The sequence below is a fragment of the Parasteatoda tepidariorum genome, chromosome 2 (assembly GCF_982258835.1).
Source record: "Parasteatoda tepidariorum strain Cologne lab strain chromosome 2, Ptep-v5.0, whole genome shotgun sequence".
In the NCBI taxonomy this organism is placed as follows: domain Eukaryota; kingdom Metazoa; phylum Arthropoda; class Arachnida; order Araneae; family Theridiidae; genus Parasteatoda; species Parasteatoda tepidariorum.
The window spans coordinates 110,495,785-110,515,667 of NC_141756.1; the positions used below are offsets into that span (position 1 = coordinate 110,495,785).

The 19,883-nt window shown below is 29.1% G+C and overlaps 1 protein-coding gene across 1 annotated transcript in view; it reads left to right on the forward strand.

Moving 5' to 3' along the window:
* Window positions 1–19,883, forward strand: part of LOC107448715 (fatty acid-binding protein) — a 62,375-nt gene that overhangs the window by 583 nt on the left and 41,909 nt on the right. Inside the window, exons 2-4 of the mRNA XM_087158041.1 lie at window positions 1,020–1,141; window positions 9,680–9,764; window positions 12,738–12,911. The gene's annotated coding sequence lies outside the window, so the exon portion shown is untranslated. The remainder of the gene's footprint in view (window positions 1–1,019; window positions 1,142–9,679; window positions 9,765–12,737; window positions 12,912–19,883) is intronic.

Below are 19,883 nucleotides of genomic sequence, written 5' to 3' on the forward strand. Positions count from 1 at the left end.
AAATATTGGTGTAGAATTACTTAAGGATATTTTTATATTGATGCCTGTTTGGTGCTAGTAAGTTTTTGTCAGCAGTAAACAAAATTGTCCGCTTTTTTCTTTTGTAAACAACTAGTTTTATAATCATGCATCTAATGACTAGTTGCTTTAATATAGTACATAGGTTATTCCCTACAAATTGGCTATTTTCTGGTAGGGACAACAACTACAAAAATTAATAATTTTCTGTAATTAGCTACTAAACAAAAAAAATAGCAGTCTCTCTTATTATTAAAATAAAATGCTTTTATTATTTTAAGTATTTATTAAAGTGAGTTTATGATAGCATAGTATGAGAACAATAATTCTAGTCACAAACATGTTTAAAATAGTATTTTTAATGAACATGTTTAAGTAGATCCATAGTCCTTAATTGCTTTTTGAAATATATATTATCCATTGCTGCCAAGTATTAACTATTAAATATATATATTATTTAATTGTATCAGCTATAAGTAGTAAACATGCAAATAAATTATGGGCTGCCAATTTTTAACAGGTTTTGATTAATTCCATCTTTTTTAACCACTAAGAACCTACTTTTTATCATGTTTTGGTAAAACTGGTTATTAAAATCTAACCTGAACCATATAATTACAAATGTTATTTGAGAGTTTCAGCTATTGAAGAAGTGCTTGATTCCAAAAAGATCAGTTTTAGGAAGCAACTCTAAGGGTAGAATCGTATTACTGAATAAACTTTAAGTAGTATTTACATATGCAATTACTGGTAAGAATATATTTAGACTAAAAATTTCTTTACAATGACAATTTAATAAACATAATATATCTTTAATTATGGTAAATTAAGAAAATATTTTTGAAGAAATTATCCAGATAAAAACAATGGGTCCGAACCAATTATTTTTTGCTAACCTTGTATTTCTACTTATCAAATTATTTCCTGATAGCCTTTAAAGTTTGAGCCTATGTTAGTGATCAATTTGATTATCATTTATTTTATTGCATCTTTTTTTCCAGATGCAGAATGTACTTTAAACCCTCCTTATAATAGTTCTACAAAGTGAACCACTTATTCATACATTTTGCGAAAAGCTTACAAAAGCACCTTCCTCAAAAATGGCTGCAATTTGCCTGAAAGTGTAAGTTTTATTTTAATGCTGAGCTCTGAATATGTTTGGATATGTATATGATTCTGAGTGTTTATGTATCACTGTATCTTAAAAAAAAAATTTTTATAAATTCTGTGTGAATATAGACCCATACTTGTACAGTTTGTTTCTACAGTTGTGCCATTCCTGGTTTTAAGGCCTGCTTACTTGATCCAAGTTTTTGGATGAAAATTGTTTGAAATTGAGGAAAACTTAATTTGTTTGGAGCTTGGATCGTGTAAACTAGGGGTGCACAACCTTTTTTAGTGAAAGGCCACTTGCACTGCAGGTTGACTAACGAAGGGCCGCACATGTATTTGGACATGTTAACAGCAAATGTAGTACCTAATATTTACTTAAACATTAGTAATTTTTTTTATCAATAAGCTTAGCAGTATATTTGTAGAAAATTAAAGGCGTTCAATTATTAAAATTCATAAAAAAAACTAATAAATTTTTTTTTTAAAAAAATTTCCATTTTTATCATATCAAAGTAAATAAATAAACATTGGAGAAAAGAAATGCTTTTTTTGTCATAATTAGCAATACAAAAATTTTATTTAAAAATAAATAAAAAAGAAACCAATGCTCGTAGAATGAAAGGAAGAAATTTAGTACATAATTTAAGTAATGCAAATTCAAAATAAATATTTTAATTGAATAAAATTAAACAATAGCCTAAAATAAAAACTAAACTGTTATAGTTCAGAATAAAATCCAATTCTTATTTGGTAGTGTACTTTATTATTTCTTTTTTTTTGATTATTCAATTTTTTTATATAGTAAACGTTTTCTTTTTTTTTATTGAAAAAGATCACTTAAATTGAAATCAAAACTACAAACAGTGAGCAGTTTAAAAATTCATGTTTTCCGCCTCTTTATGAATTTCTCAGGTTTCAATAACTTTGCATTAAAATTAGGGATGTAAAGAGTATTTGAACCTTTTGTCAAAAAATCAGTTGTTCGAATGATCATCCAAATATTCAGCGGAATATTTTTTAGAAAAGTATTTATTTATTTAATTTTTTTAAAATTTGTATAGATATGATAAAGAATGATATGAAATAGTATTTTTAACTATGTTACAATATTGTTTATTATTAGATCTAATTTTTATACAAATTTCTTAAATTTTAAAATCCATGTTTCTGCACATGGCTAGTAAATTTATCACGTAGAAGACAATTGGAAAAACTAAATTTGAGGAATTGAAACTAGATTAGTTTACATTGAACCACAAGTTTTGGCTTTTTTTAAAATATATATATGTTTATTCAGATAAGTAAATTTCGTCGTTTTTTTGATACTTTTAATTCTAAGAATTGAGAAGGATTTTTTTTTTTTCATTTTTGCTGGTTTCATTATAACTCAACATTTTAACAGAATGTCTCATACTATTAATTTATTATCACTTTTTCCCTGTGCTGTAATATGAATAACCAGTAACATAGAACTGTGATTTTCAGTATTAAAGTTTTGTTTTGGGAACTAAGAACAATTTATTTTTTCTGTTTTTCTTTTTAATTAACTTTTCCTTTTGTAGGCATTTTTTTTAATAAACGTTACTAATAAACTATTTTATAGCAATTTTTTTCTTCTAAAAATATGGCAATATGAAACATTTAAATTTAGATTTTCAGCATAAAATTTTCATTAAAAAAATGAAGAACGTTTTTTGTTTTTGTTTCTATCTAGCTTTTTTTTTTTAAATCTTTTTTATAGACTTTTTTATTATAACGTGGCAATTTTCAAGAGCATTTCTGTTAGACTTAATTCTTTTTTCTTGACTTTTTCTGGCAATTGGAGAACTGAGATGTTCAGCCATAAAATTTTCTTTAGAAAATTGAGATCGATTTTTATTTTTAATGTTTCGCTTTTTTCATATAATCTTTAGTTTTTATGACAGCGAGGCATTTTTAAAAGCGTTTCTGATAGGCCTTAGCGTTGATTTATGAATATGTTTTTCCAGAAAATAATATTCTTAGCATTGAAATTTTGGTTTCAGTGTTGCTATGCTGCTAAAAATACTCTTTGCCCCCAAATGCACATTAGTCGCGTTTTTTTTTTTTGCCAAATATTTTGTTTTTGATTAAATCAAAATTCATTACCCCATTCAACCAAATCATATTCATTGCCAAAAATATGAAGAAAAAATAGCTAGGATTTACGATAAAACTGGACCGAAATACCGTATCAAAAAGTGAGTATTTAAATTCATGATTAGAAATGCACGTGTCGTAATAACATCGTAGTTAAATAACGGGATCGTCAAAATCACATGTAAAATTATATCAATAATTGAAAACAAAAATTAATCACATTTATGCTGAACTCAACACGAATAAAGCATGTGAAATGCGACATTTTTTTTATTCGAAATTATCAGAATTTTTTATATGGAATGCATAGCAATAACTGTCGAAAAAAATATTTGAATAAGGGAATTGCAAAAAAAGATAAAACAATCACTTAGATTTACAATGGATGGTGTTTTTAATATAAATGTAAGCAATATTTATCTATCATATACAGTGAAACCTCCGTTAAGTGGACATTCATGGGACCAAAAAATTTGTCCGTTTATGAGAGTTGTCCATTTACGGGAAGGGTACCCTAATAACGAAATTTAACACCGTAAATTGTTTTTAGAATATTCTCTAGGTTGTAGAAATAATTAAATAATATCTACAAGGATACTGTAAATATCTACAAGAATATTTATTTAAACAATAAGAAAGATAAAAAAGAATATATAAAGAAGTTTGATATAACTACATAATTCTGGATGTAGCTACAGATAAATAAATATAATTTTCCTATTAGCATAGATACTCAAGTTAGACATATGATACCAAATAGGAGCGTACTGTCCTCAGTCAGTTTCAATTATTAGGTTCACATCCCCTTACACCTACTTATCATTTGATATTGAACATGGTTAATACCTTCTTGGAAAATAAGCCTCCCATGATTCACAGAAAAAAAAGTAATGCATACCTGTAAGTCATGAGGACCTATGGAGATGATTATTCAGAATTGATCAGCTATCAAGTGTCTGAATAAATGTTTCATTTATATAAACACCTCAAAGATTATACTTCTGCTCTCTTTTTTTTTTTTACCCCAGTTGTGTTAAATACAGTCTCTTCAAAGTGATAAGAAAATGAAGGAAATCTTCAATGAGGAAGAAGCATTGAGAGAAGTCATTTCAACTTGAGGAGTCTCATAACCTGTGTGGTCCAGATGAAAAGATCAAAAGATGCCGATGTCAGAATTATTTCAGGAGTGCAGTACCATTTTCTCTCCTTTCTTTACAAAGATAAGGCAAGGTGACAGGAGAAAGATTGATTTTTCGGTGGTGAAATAGCTTAACAATATTTTTAGTTATGGATAAGGCAAAAAGTTTTATTTACATGCTTTAAAAATGGTGAAAAGTTGCATTTTTTTAGCTTGCAATTTATTTAGAAAAAGTAATGTCCGGTTTGTAGAGATAAAAAAACGTTTCAGGACCAAAATGACTGTCCGCGTCTGGTTACGGGGGTGTCCGCTTTGCGGAGAATGTGCGTAATGGTTTATTCATAGAAGATTCCCGGGGAATTAAAAATATGTCTGTATTGAGAGGCGTCCGTTTTGCAGGAGTGTCCATAACAGGAGGTTTCACTGTATAGATATATCATGTAAAGAATCTACTATATAATAATTTTTCATGTAATAAATATATTATATAAAAAAATGCAATTAGTGTGTAAAAAATTGTTTAAATGGTATAAACACACAAGCAAAAAACATAAGATTTAATTTAATTACAACCATTTCTATTCTCAAAAACTTTAAAATGAAGCACCTGAACTCTTGTGAATACGAATTTATTTCAATAAGTTATTTTCAGAAACAGAAAAAGAGTCTCTGTATTTCAATTTATTTAGAAAAAGTAATGTCTGGTTTGTAGAGATAAAAAACAACGTTTCAGGACCAAAATGAGGACCAAACTCTTGTATTTTTCGATTATCCCCTGTTTACCAGTATATTCTCAAATTTCTCCGTATTTGTTGAAGAAATTTGGCGATAAAATATCCGCTGATGGCACAAATGTTTCTTATTCCTCAACAGATGGTGCTATTGCCAGTACTGCAGTATGTTGGGTGTTAATAGTTTAAGTAATTATAAATAATGGTTTAAAAAATAATTTTTAGATTAAGATTTATATACATGTTTTTTACTTTAACTAAATATAAGTGCATAAATTATTTTCGATTTCGACTTTCTCTTTTTGACTTACATGATTATGCGTGATGTATAAAAAATTTACTTGTAGCCTAAGAAATGTTGCTAGTAAAATCTCTGTTATTTTATTTCTCCAATGTTGGCAGGTATGCTTTACTGCCTTAGAAAAAAAAAATTTTTAGGCAAATGCTGTCATCAATCTAACAAATTTTTTTTAAAAAAAGAGGCAAATATTGTGTTTCATCTGCTTTTATTTATCATGTATTTTTAAAAGTTTTCATTTTTTTTTAAAGAAATTTTATAAATGTGCATTAATACATTCGTAAATAAATTTTAATATTTTATTACTCAGGAAAGTTTATTTATTCTTGATTCCACTTTTCTAAATTCATGCTACTACCTCCTTTTATGGCTGATACATAATCTTACTTTTTTTTACTTAAATGATTTAATTTATGATTGGTTTTTATAAATGTCAAGTGATTAAAATCATGATTTAGGGTGCTGATTTTATTCAATTGATTCACATTGTGTAGAACTTAACATGATAATAACTATTGTAAATTTATTTTTAGTTGGTGCAATCATGCCAAACGATTGCATATAAGTATTGTTTTCTTTAAATTATTGAAGAAAAAATAAAAATCAGCATCATCTTAGTTGGTCAGATAGCCCAATGTGGGCCAATGCCTTCCTCTGAAGATTTCTCCATAAAGACTTCCAATTTATCTTTGTCTCCAATTCTTTTCATTAATTGCAAGAAAATCAGACTCCACTGAATCAGCCGATTTCAACCACTGTCTTTCCCGCTTTCTTGTTTCAATGGGTCTAAAAAGCAGTGTCTATTTTTTTTTTAATTGTCATAATACATTTGAATCACAGGGTCCATGCAATTCATTCTATTTATTTTTTATGTATTTAATAATATCAGGTTGTTTATAAATCGTGTACAGTTTAAAGTTAAATCTCTTCCAATTATTGTTTTCATTTACACGTCCAAGTATACTCCGCAAAATCTTTATCTCAAATATTGTGACACAATTTCCTCCTGTTTCGTCATTGTCCAAGCTTCAGAGGCATATGTCAAGGCAATAGTTTTGTAAATTTAGAACTTTGTTTTTCTAGAGAGAAACCTCAAAAAAATAAATATGTACTTGTAATAATATAGATCAGAGCTTTTTAAACTTTTTGAGTGACATAGCAGCTTCAGAGGCATATGTCAAGGCAATAGTTTTGTAAATTTAGAACTTTGTTTTTCTAGAGAGAAACCTAAAAAAAATAAATATGTACTTGTAATAATATAGATCAGAGCTTTTCAAACTTTTTGAGTGACATAGCAGCTTTGTTACTATTAATTTTATTCTCACAGCTATTTACTGTATTTAATAAATTAAACAGCAAAATAGCATTAGTAATGTAATGTTAGGAAAGAATATTTTTAAGTTTGATATTTATTTATCTTATGCAAGCCCAATTTATTTATTGTTCTTGACTGTTTACGATTTCTTTTTTTCCCTTTACTTTCATTCCTTCTAAAAAAACAAATGTGTATGATGAGCTAAACATCATACTTTACTGAGCGTATTTTAAGTTAAAATTTTTTAAATCGACAATTTTTTCCCGATACTTTTCATAGTAAACATATTCTTCCGCGTAAACAATGTCTGGTGAACTAACTTTGAACTTCACTGATTGTAGTATAAGTTAAAGTTTATTCACAATTCTTCTTATTTACTTCTTTTTTTTTCTTTAAATGTATTCTTCAATGTCTGGTGAATTAAGCTTCATACTTTACTGAATATATTTCAAGTTAAAAAAATGTATCAAATTTTTTTTTCCTTCACTAAAAATATTCTTTGTAAACTAAGTATAGTGATCGGGAGAACAGGGAAAGCCCGGAATTGTCAGGTAATTTTATTTTAACTCCAAAGATCGGGTAAAGTTGCAATTTTTTACAAAACTCTGGAAAATTCCTATATCATACCTGGAAAATAACTAGTCTTTGAATTGTCTATAACAGTAATCAGTTATTGAAATTGGCGATAAATAATTCTTCTTCTGGAAGTCCGGATAATAGATTTTTCCATATAATAGACTCCCAAGGTAAACAAAGCTTAACCCCTTAAGGATCGGTTAATTTTCAAGAAAACGGTCATAAAAGTGTCTATTTTGCCAAATTCCCGTATTTGATTAGTACTAGTATCTAGCTTAAAAGAAACTAACTATTTACAATTACCTTAAAAATATCCTGGTACTGCTATATGGTGAATAAAATGTTTTCTGGGCAAAAGAAATGAATTAGTTTTATTCTTATTGGCGCATTACTACAGAACACTCCAGCCCGTCGATATCACTAGAGCAAGAAATAGCGAGCGAAAACTTACCCCGACATTTTCACGGGAGCGAGAAGTTAGGGGTTAAAACGATCTGAATCTAAGAAGCAAAAAGTGAAAAAGCATTATTTTTTAAGCAATAATGTTTTAGTATTAGAATGATTTCTAATCAATCAAAAACAAAATATTAGAAAAAAAATAATTTTTGCTAAAAATATGGAAAACGAAAAACAATTTGACAGTTATGAAAGTATTAATTACACTCTCAGCCGTTTTGAACTAGAACGATTCAAGCGAGAAGTGGGAATTCCCCGTCATTCGTTAAGGTGGGTAGGTGGAAGAGAAAAATTCACTTCCTCATTTGTATAGAGAAAATATGCGCAAAGAGGAGATCGTTCAAGTTGAGGAGAATCTGGTTAGTAGTTGTTAAAGCAACGTTAAAGAGTGGATCTTGAAGTCTTTTTCATGACAATGCTAAAGAATGAATGTTACCCCCTTTTTTTTCCCCACCTTCTAAATATTACATGGTCAAGGGATGAACGGATGTTTCTCAAGGACGTGTATCCTTTTAGACCTATTCAACTTTTCCATTTTGACTCCCCCTCCTTTTTAACGTTCGCCATGTTTACCCTTTTCTACAGTATTTCTTCTTTTCTTAGCACTCTAATAAAAAGGTTCCACGAAATGCCTCTTTTACTTGCTAGCTGCATAGAAAAGAAGGGGTGGAGGGGACTCAGTTGCACTCTTTTGAAAAGAAATCTCCCTCATTTCCTGCATTCCTGAGGAGGAGCGTCACTCGACGGTCTTGCAGGGTATCCACGCTCCTGGAAAGTCATGAATTTCAGTATTGAACAAAATTTGTCATGATTTTTACCATTTTTTTAAAAAAAAAATCATGGAAAGTCATGGATTTAGGTCTCTGAAAAATCTAATTTTTAAAATGGAATCCCCCCCAATTTCATCCTGTTCCAAATATCTGAATTCCTAACAAAATCACCACTCCATCATATTTTATACGAATGTAAAATGATTTCATCATGTTCTTTAAAAATTAGGATGTTCTTTCAAAAAATGTAAGGAAAAACATCATTTCTAGAGCGAATTATCTTTTAAACTTCTGTGATTTAAGAATTTTTATTATTATTTTTTTTTTTTTTAATTTTATCAATTTAAAATTCTAGTTAAAGCAAACCAGTCATTGGTGAATTTTTTTTATTTGGAAATGAGAACAGAAAAATCTGAAGTATTTCTTTCCTTTCTGATTTGTTTTGTATTTTTTTCAGCTATTTTATTGTTTCAGCTCTTTCTCTGTTTTTAAAATTTGAAATCTATAAATATGAAGATGCAGAGTATAACAGTTTTGGTTATACCTATCATTTTAATTAATGTTATTATAATGCTTTTTTAAATTTATTGTTGTGTTTTTGTCTGAGAGAATAGTAACTTCGTGAATTCATGAAAAATTCTTGGAATTAGTCATGGAAAATCATGAAGAGTCATGAATTTGAAAATCTAAAATGTAGCTGATACCTTGGTCTTGGTAGATCTTCTCTTCTCCTTTCTGGTTTCTGGTGATCAATGGGTTCAATGCATTAATCACTAAAAGCTAGAAAGGGGAAAAATATGTCAAAAGACCTCTTTCTTTCTTTCTTTCTTTTTAAGAGATGGGAAGATGAAGAGATGTTTGTTTATTTTGATTGTTAAAAAGTGTCCGGGAAATCGACCCTTCTGAAAAAGGGGCGTCCAGATATGAGATGTTACACTGAGTTTTCTTTGATGTAAATAATGTCTGGTAAACTAAGCTTTATACTTATCTGAATTTAAATTTATTCTCCATTTTTTTTTTTTTTTTTTTTTTTTTTTTTTTTTTTTTGTATTGAGTATTTTTTTCAATCATTAACAAAATAACTAATGAAGAATTGAATATAGTTAGTTACTATTTAAATAAAAATTAGTGTGTTTATTTTATTAGTGAGGTGGCTTTCCAAAGTAAGGATTGAATTACTTGGAACTTACACTGAAGACAATGCTTCTCAAGCTAGAGATGATACTCATAAGTAAGCTATGTACATTCTTAATTTTTTAGTGCATCACATAATTATAACACTATTTGAATTGAGTGTGGATTATTTCCCTGTGGCAGAATTTTTTCAAGCTATCTGTAACAAAACTCTCTAGCACTGATATCTATCTGCAAGACACTTTTAATAATAACAAACATATATACTACTAATTTAAATAACGAAAATGTGTTTACAAAAAGAAACTAGAATATATACTTCTTTAATTGAACATGTAATAATTTTTTGTTCTAATATTATGGGTGATATTCTCACATTTTGTTGGAGAGGAACGGACAATTTATTTCCTTCTTCACATTTTGTAAATAATCATCGCAATAAAAATTATGAAATCCGTATTGGTAATTGCCATAAAAAAGATCGACAACGAAATCACACGAATCTTCAGAAGTGAAGAAGTCCTCATGAATGTTAAAATATTTTCAAACACCAAAATATTACAAAAATTGAAACTAGCATATGACGCGTAAAGAAGAAAATTTAGTCAGGGGATGAATTGAGCCCGGACGAAATAAAAGATACGGCAGAATCTTGTAGTGTGTTTAATTTGTGTCATGTAATTTCATTATATGTATGTTTAAATATAAAAGTATTGCATATAAACTTATGCAAAACATGTCATTATTAAAAAACTACCTTTCATCTAATAATTTGGCCCAGTACTGTAGGTGACAAGATATTTGAGCTTCAATTATTAAGAATTAGACAAAGTCAACCGTTGCAATTTCAGGAATCTCATTCTTTTCGCACCTCACTAGTAGAATATGAGATCTGTGTTGCAAATAAAACAGAAGAAAAAAATTTATTAAAGTTAAAATAGTGTTGTCCTTTTCTTTTAATAGCAAACCTTATATGAGATTCATGATGTCATCAATTTGTACAATTTAAAAATGACATTTTTATTGTAGTGCGGTGTTGCACAACCTGTGACCCACAAGTGATCAATGTCAAAAAATATTTAATTTCACTACATATAAGTAAAAGTGTATTCTCATATTGTAGTTAGATCGTTTTGTTGACCGATAGTGAATAAAAGATAAACGTACAACGCAACCAGTACCCCAAGTAACTAATCACTAAATTCAACCAACAGCGGTTTTAATATTTTATGCTGCATTTTCTGACTTCTCAACTTCACTCAATCCTTTTTGAATCTTTGTTTACTTGCAATACTCGGATACTTTCTTCAGTTTTAAATATTGATTGAATTTTAATTTTTAGTTCAAGTATTATTAATGCTGTTTGTTTGCCATTAGTTGCTATTTGTTTTGTTATCAATAAGGAAAAATAACAGGGAATTAAAAAAGCACCTAAAATAACAGTGAAATTGCAGGGAATTTTTAGTTTTTCTATACAAACTGGGAAAATACAACCGGGAATTTTGTTTCTTATTTTCGTCTTTTAAAGGATGGTGACCACTCAAAGCTTAATTTATAGGATATTTAAGAATATTTCAGCTATATTACGCTATTTCGTTTCCTATTGCATTGTTTAAGTATGTTCAGCTGTTCCTTTTTTTTTTTCTCATAAGTTTTTCCAGAAATTAAAGCTAGAATAGTTAGCCCACACAAGAGCACAGCAATTGTGTTTCCTCTTAATATATTGTGCACAGGAAAAACACATGGAATTTTTTTTCCAGATTTGAGTGACAAGCCTGTGTACTGTAAAACCCTTTTATTGTGATTGCACATTAATCAAGGCGTGTAGCGTTTTTAATAAGTGATTAAAGTTGCTTATTTTTGATTTTGAAACTTTTGGTTTATATTATATATAAGTAGGTGCTAATTTAGTTAGAATGTTGTTAGCTCTTGTTACTTATCAGGTGAATCAATTGAACATATCTGATCTGAATAGATTATCAGGTGACATTGTAGAATGCTATTCATATGACCACTCTTCAGGACTGAAGTGAGTCTTGAGAAAGTCAGTGGTCTAAATTTTGTCCTCCAATTAATATCTGTTTTCAGTTAATTTTTCTAATTTTAATTTTAGATGACATAGCGTACAATATTCCAAAAACGTATTTAATTTACATAAACAAAAATAAACATATAAGAATAATTCAATTATTTTACAGTTTGCTTATGTGTACCGCAACATCTTTGTTGATGTTTTAAAAGAATGCGGAAAGTTAAATTCAGATTGTTTTTATTTATTTATTTAATGAAATTTATGGCAATTAAGGTAAGCTTAGTGATGATGAAGTGATCAAATAAATGATGGATAAAAAAAAAGTTAGTGGTGTATTCATTCAGCAATTATTGTAAAATGATTACTAAGTTAATTATTAAATTCGTTTTGTTTACTGTAAAAATAGACTAAAAAAATGAATAAAAAATTTCCTTTAAGAAAAAAATAAACAAGTCATTAATATAATATGTGGGCCATACTTGTGGATAGGTACACTTTGCTGTCAATGAGCTATTTATTTCTGAAAATTCTTCTAAACTACGCTAGACCGTGTTGATTAGTTTAAAAAGTTCAGTGTTAAAAATTTTTTAGAGTGGCTCCCTTGTTAATACAAAGCAACATGTTTGGATGCTGATGATTTAACATTTTTCTTTAGATTTCAACCAGAATAACTCAAAAATAAGTGTCCTTGGACTACCATTGCATAAATTGTGTCTCAATGGGGCAATTGTCGTGTTAGAAATTTAAGCGTAGCAGATGATTTGTGTAATGGCACTAGGCTAGTTGCAAAGAAAAATGACTAAATCAGTTCTATTTTGTACCATCGTAGACCTGAGAATATTGCATGTACCACAAGGGTAACATTAAGCACTAATTATATCTTACGCACTTTGATTATATCTTAAGACAAATTTTAAATTTTCTGAGTTTGAAAAGTAGTTAATTCTTTTTATTATTAGCTTTATTAAATTATTAGCAATTCTTATTTCATCAGAAATGTGTGAAAGATACATTAAAAGCCTTTGTTTGAATATATAGGTGTATTGTGACCTCCCTTGGTGATCCCTATACATTTTTGATGGACCATTTCTGGCCCTGGAACCTATGTGTTTCCTGGAAGGAGAATTAATTCATGATTTTCTCACCATATTTGTATCAGAAAAACTTTCATCCTACTTGATGCTGTCAAAAAAAATATTGTGAACTCTTTAGGTAAGCACTTTCATTGAAAATCCTTAATTGGTTTTAAAGAGGTTCAAATTTATTAAGGTGACCAATAGCTATAGTTCTGACATCTGTCATCAAAAATAATACTTCACTCCGAATCAGAACTTCTATCATATTGCTCTATCTCACTCTATTTGTGGCCAGATGTTTTGCCTCTATATTGTTTTCAATTCACTTATATCGTCCTACACCAAGTATTTTTAGGTCTTCCTCTTTTTCTATTGCCTTAAAGGTTCCAATTTAAAACTTGTTTATGTAGAATATGACCAATCCATTTCCATGCATGTGATTATTCCGCTAATTTGCAGACTTCCGCGAATCAATCATTTATATGCAGACAAAATTTTCTCGGAATTCCATTAATCTAAAATATAAATTTAGTTACTTAGGCAAAATCTCATTAACGAGACACATTTATTCCGCTCTTACCAGCACCCTTTGTTTTTCTTCCTAGGTTCTCGTTCATGTGCGATAACTACTGTTTTTTACTCGGATTTGTTAAAGCAAGGATGAGATTCTTCCGCGGATTTCCGCTTTTTTTTTTCAGATTTTTCCATTTTTCCCGCTAATTTCCGCTGAAATTTTTTTTGCGCTAGTTAAAATATTTTATGAGGAATTTAATTTTCCGTGGAGCGAAATCATTGAAGTCCTTATTCCTCCCTCTGAAGTTTGTCTAAAAATCATTTTCTTGGGAGAAAACTGGTTGACCTTTATATAGGGATGAGATTTTTTTTGTCTCTTGAACTTCAGCCTTTTTATCTAAAACTCTGATTCTCTAAAAGTTTCGTTTTTTTTTTTTAATATAAATATCCCGCTTTTCTTTTAAAATTCAGTCGTTGAAGTAAAATAATTATATTTATTTACGATTTTCAAAGATAAACAGAAAATTCAAACTACGTCCTAGCTGCTAACCCTTACGCATTTTTACTTATATTAGCTATTTTCTCCGATTTCATGCACAGAAAATAAGATTTTCCGTATTTTTTATTTGTTGGCGGGATAGCTCGTATTTTCGTAATTCAAACGTCGCTGCTTCTTGTATTCTGGCGTGAAAACAAACAAAAAAAAGAGGAAAAAAATAGAGGTGGATTTGCGGTGAAAATATTTATTTGCTCATTCAATTAATCTTGTACATTTTTATTTATTATATCTAAACAAAAACAATACAAACAAGCCTTTTAGAAATCCCAAGTCCAGACTCAGCAAATATCTCGATTTTTATTCACGCGATTTTAATATCAATAATCGATTTTCGTATTTACCTGATTTAAAAGTTGCGCGTTGCGATTCTTACTTACGCTATTTAAATATCATACATTATGATTCTTATTTACGAGATTTAAAAATCCAATATTGTGTTTTGTATTTATGCAATTTTATAATCGCGATTTTTTTTATCAAACATCGATTTTCGTATTTACCTGATTTAAAAGTTGAACGTTGCGATTCTTATTCAGGCGATTTAATATTGTACATTGCGATTCTTATTTACGAGATTTAAAAAACCAATATCGCGATTTGTATTTAGGAGCTTTTAAAACCCTATGTAGCAATTCGTATTCACGCGAGCTTGAAATCCAATGTCGTGCTTCGTTTTTGCGGTTGTAATATCGCGCAATTTAAAAATTATGCATCGTGATCTAAAAATTACGCATCAAGATTTGTATTTTCGCATTTTTTAAATTCGATGTAGAGTTTCATATTTACGTGATTTAAAGGCCTTATATCGGGATTTATAATCACATGGTTTACAAGTTTAAAAATCACACTTTTTTTGTCAAATTTTTGTTTATATTTATATATTTTTTTTTTTTGGATTTCCTCTTTTTTACTTTCTGACTACTCTCATCCCTGTTAAAGGAAGACACAACTTTGGATAATTTTTGAGAACAAGAGACTGAAAAGAAAAATTCATGATAACTTTGGTCAAAATTAAGAAGCTAACACAATTATATAAAATCGATAATCTAAAAAGTAATTCCGAAATGGCAAACATTTAAAAGATCATTTCGCCAGAAAGAAATGTGTTTTTTCTCATTTTTTTCAAAACTTGTATTTTAATGAGTAGCAAGTTTGTTGCAAATTTCAATTTGTTACAGAAGAACTATATAATCAATGTGGCATAATTTCTCCCTTTTATATTTGGCTACAATTTGAACAAATTAATGTTAAGTATCTGTTTACGACATAGAAAATTCTATTCGTGAATTTCAATAATCACTTTTCAATTGCTGGATTGCATCGTAAATTATAATTAATCTGGCAGTTAACGCAATTGGTTTTCTCATAGTTTTTAAAATTCCGATATTATTACGGGGTGCAAAATTTTAATCGCACATTTGTGTAATTACTTTATACAAGCTTGATTTGTGCTAAATCCATGCTACATTTCAATCTTTTTTTTTTTCTTTTCTTCATTTCCACATGTTTTTTTAAAATACAATTATTTGTTACGGAAAATTCAAATCGTGCAACTGATTGTTCACTATTTGATGCAATAATTCTGCAGTTTTTTTTAATCATTTTTTAGGCAGTTATCAATACTAGTTTTCACATATTCTTTAAAATATCGTTATTTTTAATACAATATTTTTCACACCACTTGAATCTAAAAACATACATTTAATTAACCCCTTTTTAACGCATCCAATTCATGAAAAAAGAAAAATGCATGGCAAGAAAAAGAAATTCTGATAATTTCTCCTTCGTGCTATCACATGTCTGATTTCAATTTACGCTTTTTAATTCCCAGTTCAATTAGTTAAATTAATTTCAACACTTATTGTTTTATTTCTTATAGTTTTCTCTAATTTTTTTTAACTGTTTATCATTGTTCACACGAAACTGGTTTAACGTATCCAGTTTTGGGCAATTTAAAGCAAAAGGGTCAGAACCTATTTTGCCTAACCTCCTAAAACATGTGTTGCGGCACCCTGGTATTTTCTAGAAGCCCTTTAATACTAATCAGTTGCTGCAATAAAAAATTTGAAAATTTGTTCACTGGCTAATAAACAGCTACATCATTTTTTAACTATGAGTCACTTTTAACCAAAGTCAAAACTTTTGATGGTTTTCTATTGGTGGACCAACCATCAATAAAATATTTTTTAATACAGTCATATTGTTTGAAATTTATCGTTATGATTATAATTATTCAGTCAAACCTCGTTAACGTGAAATTGGCGGGACTATCACAATTATTTCATGTTAACCGAATTTTGTTTTATCCAATACATCATAAAAACAATTTATTTTATTCATTAATACAAGTTATGAGCTACATTTATGTATGCAAACAATTTTAATATGAACCAAACAAATTAAAATAAGCTTTAAAGCAGGGTTGGCAAGGTTTAGGATAGAATGGATTAATCCACGGTTTAAACCCTGGTTTAAACCATCCTGTCCAAAACTGTCTTAAACTGTCCAAAACCCTTTTACTCAAATTTATCTGAAGAATATTTTAGAGGTAAAATAAACATAGAACTAATAACATATTGATAATTAAATGTACTAGAGAATATTTGTTTTTAAAAGTACAGTAGAGTCTCGAAAATCCGAGGTAATTGGGGCTGACACTACCTCGGATTACTGAAAACTCGGATGTTCCGAAAAAGTAGAAAATTTTTAACAACTACCAATTAAATTTAAGTAAAATGAACATATTACCTTAAAACCCTTTATTCTTTAGTATAATGACGTAAAAGATTCTTTACAATTTAAAAAAATTGTCAATTTTTAGTTGCTTCAGTATATTACTTCTCTTTGTTAATGCGATAGTCAGCCAAAAGCAAAACATCTGCAGGGGTGGCTTCAGTTTGCTGTTCTACATATTTTAAGGCTAGTTCTAAGGCTGCAGAACCTTCACTATGAGATTTTTTTTCTTCTGATAACGGAGAGTTGTTTTCTTCTGTTTCATATTCTTCCTCATCTTCCATCATTTCTATAATACTTGAGTCTGTTATTTCCAGCTTGTCGTCACTATTTAGCCATTCATTTAGATCAACTGCATTAGAGTTTTCGCAGCTTGGTAATTCCTTCACCAAATCTTTCAAAACAATTGTTTCACTATCATCATCATTAATTCTCTCAAAAGGCGTAACCAATTCAGGTAGAAACTTAGTCCACAATTTAATTACTGTCGTAGGTTGAACTTCTTCCCAAGAATCTGCTATCCAGTAGACAACATCTCTCAGACTTACATTCCTCAAAACATCCGCAACACTTTCATCATGAGACTGAACTAAATGTTGTAACAAACGGTGTCAATATTTTTTCTTTAAATTTTCCGATACGCCCTGATCCATTGGCTGAATTAAACTTGTAACATTGGCAGGAAAAAATATAGCACGGATTTCACCACAACGTAGCTCATCATCGTCCGGATGAGATGGAGCGTTATCTAAAAACAAAATTGCTTTGCAAGGCAAATTTTTTTTTCTCAATGCCTTCCGTGTTTCTGGAACAAAATGTTCTAGAAACCATTGTTTGAAAATTTCTCGATTTATCCATGCACTTTTCTGATATGTGTAATGTACTGGTAAGGCTTCTTTAGTGATGTTTTTTAAGGCTCTAGGTTTGGCAAATTTCCCAATCACAGTCAGTTTCATTTTATGATTTCCAGATGCATTGACGCATGCTAAAATGGTTAATCGTTCCTTCCGTTTTTTGTGACCTGGAGCTGAATTTTCCTCTTTTGAAGCAATGGATTTTGAGGGCAACATCTTAAAGTTCAAACCTGTTTCGTCACAGTTATATAACTGGTCAGGTGTGAGCTTTTCCGTCAATATAATGTCTTCAATCCGTTTTTGAAATGCCTGCACAGCTGACATATCTGCCGAGAGTATTTCACCGCAAATATTTAGTTGGCGTACACCATATCATTTTTTTCCAACTGTTTAACCTGCCACTTATAGGAGTACCTTTGCTAGGCTGTTGAGTAAACCAAAGAAATAAAGCCTTGCTAGTTTTTTCATAGTCTGATGTTCTCATAGATTTTCTTTTTTCTCCTGGAGTCTCATTGCACTTCTGTGAACAAAACTGCTCAATTTTTATTCGATTGCGGTGCCAGTCACCAACTGTTACCTCTCCAACACCCAAATCGGTAGCAGCACTTTTTATTGTTTCACCTGCATCTAATCTTTTCATAGCGTTCAATTTAGTTATCATAGATACAAATTTTCTCTTATTTTTTCCACTCATTTTCGCAGCAGGCACCTTAACGCAACACTTTCAACAGCAATAAGTTTCCAAAATGATAAGGATCAAGTGCTGTGTATTGAGTCCCTAACTAGCATCTAAGCTACTAGTACAATTGAGCTTGGAAGAATAAAACTATTGTAGATCTGGTTTGAAAATTCGGTTCTAGGGGTGTTTCATAAGATTGATTTTTGGCAGAACAATATGAAGTGAAAAATCTCGCCAGTGATATGTTTGTAAACTACACCTTCCCTATTACACACGAATTAGCTGCGCATGCTCGACAAATCGAAACCAAAAATCGAAATACTAGATCAGTTGTGACTAGTATTGACAGCACTGATCTAGTAACTAGTTTTACTCTATATCCACGCCCTCGAGTGAGCTGTGGTGCTTCTTTATTGTAATTTAATCCTTTTTTTTATAAGTTGTAATGATTAATATTAATTCATAACATTCTGTCTCTTTGCAGAAAAATAGGAAAATTCGCAAATTTTATAACACATTTTTTATCTCGAATTTTTGAAAGATTTATAATTTGTAAACTTTTAAATTAAAAAAAAGGAAACTAATATGTTCTTAAAATTTAATTCTTTTTATCATTCTAAAATTCAAATACTTGAAATAAAAAAAAAACACAATTTATGTACTTACAAAAAATAAATAAATTAAATTAAATAAATAAAATAATGAACATTTTAGTGAGCAATCTGAGCTGCCCAAAACATTAAATTTCATATAAAGCACAAGAAATTGGAAAATGATAATAATTGCTGATATATAGTCTCATTATTATCTGTTAGCGTTCAATTAGTTTGTAAAAAGCGTTTTTCTGGTTTTCATTTATGCTTAATGGAAATTCTAATTATTTTCATCCAAAAAATCTTTCAAAATGTGATTTTACTCCTCTATTTCATTTACAAGTTATTTTGTTATCTGCGTTGTGTACAAAAAAGTGAAAAAAGTACAAAAATAAGAAGAGCATTTCACAACATTTACTAAGATGATAGACTATATATCCAGGATGATAAAAAAAATATTGATTATTAAAAAATAATTTCATTGCTATAATAAACATTGAGAAGAAATCCTGTTATATATAGGTTAATATATAGGTTATATATAGGTCATAATACATAGGTTACTACAATAGCTTTTATATTACTCTGATACTTAAACTGCAAGTTACTTTGATTTTTGGGTCGTGTTAAAAGTTAAAAATATAAGAAAAGTGTCTCACAACATTCATTAAGATGACAATTTGTCTGTCAAGGATGATCAAAAAAATTTATGGTTAAAAAAACAATTTCATTGCGATAAAGAACATTTAGCTAGAATCTTATTACCGTTCAGGAATCTAAAACACTTTTTTGTGGTTTTTCCTTGCATGTAATGCAAAATTTGATTATTTTTATTTAGTCTTAATTGAAATAAGTTATTCTTATAACTTTAATGATTATGATTGTACTCCAAGTAACTTATGAGTAATTTTGATTTCTGGGTTGAATTAAAAATAATGACGTTTCCTTATATTCACAAAGATGATAAACCATCTATTAAGGATGGGAAGAAAAAAAAACTTGATTATTTAAAAATAACTTCTTTTAGATAATGAATATTTGGCTGGAATGCCTATTACCAATAAAAACAATCTGAAAACATTTTTGTAGTTTTCTTTAGCATGTTACGCAAAATTTGATAATTTAATTTTATTTAAAATAGGTTGTGTTTATAGCTTTCATAAGTATATAATTGTAT